Genomic DNA, 3,368 nt, shown 5'->3' on the forward strand with positions numbered 1-3,368 from the left:
AGAGATTCCCTTTCAGTCTTCAGCTGAGGACTGATAAGAACATGCATGTAAAAAAAATATCCAATACCACATAGAGAATCACCCAAAAAGATTAGAGCTAACAGTGTGTGTGTGGGGGGTGAATGCAGTGACAGAAATAATGCCTGTTCCCACCAGCCACACTAGGAAACCTCAGAGTTCATGGGGCAGTGGGTAAACAGAAGGGTAGCTTCAGTAGTGAAAAGTAATTAGGCCTAGATTGAACACTACACCAGTCATGTACCAAAACTTAAAAGATGACCCAAAAGAATCAAACTATTTCCAGGTTCCTTAACCATGTCCCAGAACTGTCAAGAATATGTATAGGAATACAGACATATTTAGCACTGAACAAGGTAAAGTCTACAATATCTAGCTAGTATCCAATTAAACATTATGAAAAAATGCAAGATACATAAAAATGAAAACTATACTGAGGAGAAAATTCAAACAATTGGAACTGATCCAGGGCTGATAGAGATGGTAGGATTAGTAGCCATAAACATTTAAATAGGCATTATAACTATGTTCCATATGTTCAAAAACTTAAGGAGAGTCACGGAATATATGAAAAATACCCAAATAGACATTCTGGAAATGAAAACTAAAATTCGTAAGATGAAAAATATGGTGGTTGGAATTAATGGCAAATATAGATATTGGAGAAGAAAATAATGTATTTCATGGCATAAACTATCCAAAATGAAAGAGAGAAAATTAAAAAAAAAATGGACGGAGTATCAGTGAACTGCAGAACAACTTCAAATGACTAATGGATGGATAATTGGAGTCATTGAAAGAGAAGAGAGGAAAAGAAGACAGAAAAAGTTTGAAGAAATAATGAATGAACATTTCTAAATTTTATGAAAACTATAAACCTACAGGACAAGAAGATAAATGAATTCCAAGCACAAGAAAAATGAAGAAAACTGTATCTATGCACATTATGATCAAACTGATTAAAACCAGTGAAAAAGAGAAAATCTTAAAAGCACACAGAGATAAAAGACATGTTATGAACAGAGTGAAAAAGATATCAATGAACCAAATTTCTCTTTGGAAACAATGCAAGCAAGAAGACAGTGGAGAAACATCTTTAACATACTAAAAGAAAAAATATGAAGGTAAAATTTTATATCTGGTGAAAATATCTTTCAAAAGCAAAGGTAAAATAAAGACATTTTTCAGACATACAAAAGCTAAAATAATTTATTACTGGCAGACTTGCTCTACAAGAACTGATAAAGTGCTTCATGCATAAATGATACCAGATGAAAATATGTATCTTTAGAAAGGAATGAAGAGGGCCAAAAATGTTGTGATATTGTATTTATAATAAGAAATATATATTTGCTTTTTTCCACTGTTTCTGGCACATAGCTCCTAAAATCCTTGAAATGTCCTATATAAGAGTCATAGGGGCATCTTTTGTTATAATATTTGGTCTTTTGTATTCAAAAGAAACAGCTTCAGAGCATAAAGCTGAAAATGGGTGTCTTTTATTATTCATAACAACACCCTTACAACCACAACTGAAATTATGTTAATAAAGTGACTTTTGGAAAGCTCCCTAAGGATAGAGGTTGGTTGCCAGGGGAATCAACCTTGATTAGAAGGTTGGAATTTTCAGTCCTATCCCCCAACCTTGGGGAAGGGAGAGGGACTGGAAATTGAGTTCAATCACTAATAGCCAAAGTTTTAATCCATCATGCCTATGTAAGAAAGCCTCCATGAAAATCCAAACGGATGGGTTCAGAGAGACTCCAGGCTGGTGAACATCCAGAAATGTGAGGATAGTGTTGTTCCCAGAGAGAGGATGAAAATTCTGTGCCCCTTCCCACATACCTTACCCTATGCAACTCTTCCATTTGGTTGTTTCTGAATTATATCCTTTTTATAATAAACCACTAATCTAGTAAGTGAATGTTCTCCTGAGTTCTGTGAGCTACTCTAGCAAATTAATTGAACCAGAGGAGGGGGTCCTAGAAACCTCCAATTTATAGTAAGTAGATCACAAGAACAGGTAACAATTTGGACTTGCGATTGGCATCTGAAGTTGGAACGGGAGCAGTCATGAGGAACTGAACCCTTAACTTGTGGGATCTGATATAATCTTCAGGTAGATAGTTTCAGAATTGAGTTAAATTATAGGACACTCAGCTAGTGCAGAATTGTTCGATAGGCATGGAGTGTCCACACCTGGTGTCAGAATGAAATAGTGTTGTAGTAGAGTATGGAGTGTGGAGGAGACAACACGGGAGTGTGTTTTTCCTCTAGAAATGGTAACAAAAAGAATAAATATATGAAAATATTTTTCTTATTATTTAAAAAGTTTTAAAAGAAAACTGATTGTCTAAACAAAAATAACAATAATGTAAGTTTTATAACATGTAAAAGTAAAATGTATATAACAATGCAATAAATTCCAGGAGGAGAGAGGGGGAAGATTATTTTAAAGATCTTATGTTATACTGAAAGTGGGATAATGTTACTTGAAGATAGAGAACAATAAGTTAAAGATGTATGTCACAAATTCAAGACTGACCACTAAAAATGCAAAAAGTTATAGGTAATAAGCTGACAAAGGGGATAAAATGGAATCAGAAAAATATTTGACTAATGGAAAAGAAGGCAAAAAACAGGAAAAGAGGAACAGAGAAAAGATGGGACAAATAGAAAAATACCAGACTCAAACCAAATAATATCAATAATGACAAGATGTAACTGGCCTGAACACCCCAATTTAAAGTCATTTATTGGGTCTATGGCCATGCCGCCCTGAATGTGCCCGATCTCGTCTGATCTTAGAAGCTAAGCAGGGTCAGGCCTGGATAGTACTTGGATGGAAGACCACCTAGGAATACCAGGTGCTATAGGTGTTATAAATAAATAAATAAATAAATAAAGTCATCGATTGTTAGATTGGATAAAAATGCAACACACAAATATATGCTGCCTTTAAGAACTACACTTTAGTTTTAAAGGCACAAGCAGAATAAAATAAAAGGCTTGATAAAGATATACCATGCTAACTCTAGCGGAAAGAAACCTGGAGAGACTAAATTTATAAGCAACAAAGCAGATTTTAGGGCAAAAAAAATATTACTACAGAAAAAGAAGGATATTTAAAAATGATGAATTACTCAATTAAATAAGAAGACATAACAATTAAAAGTGTTTATGTACCTAATAACAGAATGTCAAAATACATGGAGCAAAACTTGATAGAACTGCTGTGTTAAGAAAAAAAAATCCCCTTACTGTGTTTCTCCTTTATTCTCACACTACTATCACCTTCACAACACTTCTGACACCAGATGTGTGTGTGTTTTTCCCACACCAAGCAATGC

At 34.2% G+C, this 3,368-nt stretch overlaps 1 pseudogene; it reads left to right on the plus strand.

Annotated features, from left to right (window-relative positions):
• The first annotated feature begins 2,778 nt into the window (after positions 1-2,778).
• On the plus strand, positions 2,779-2,897 carry LOC120598436 (uncharacterized; annotated as a pseudogene).
• Positions 2,898-3,368: the final 471 nt, after the last annotated feature.

This window comes from Pteropus medius, unplaced genomic scaffold (genome assembly GCF_902729225.1).
Source record: "Pteropus medius unplaced genomic scaffold, Ma_sr-lr_union100, whole genome shotgun sequence".
Classification (NCBI taxonomy): domain Eukaryota; kingdom Metazoa; phylum Chordata; class Mammalia; order Chiroptera; family Pteropodidae; genus Pteropus; species Pteropus medius.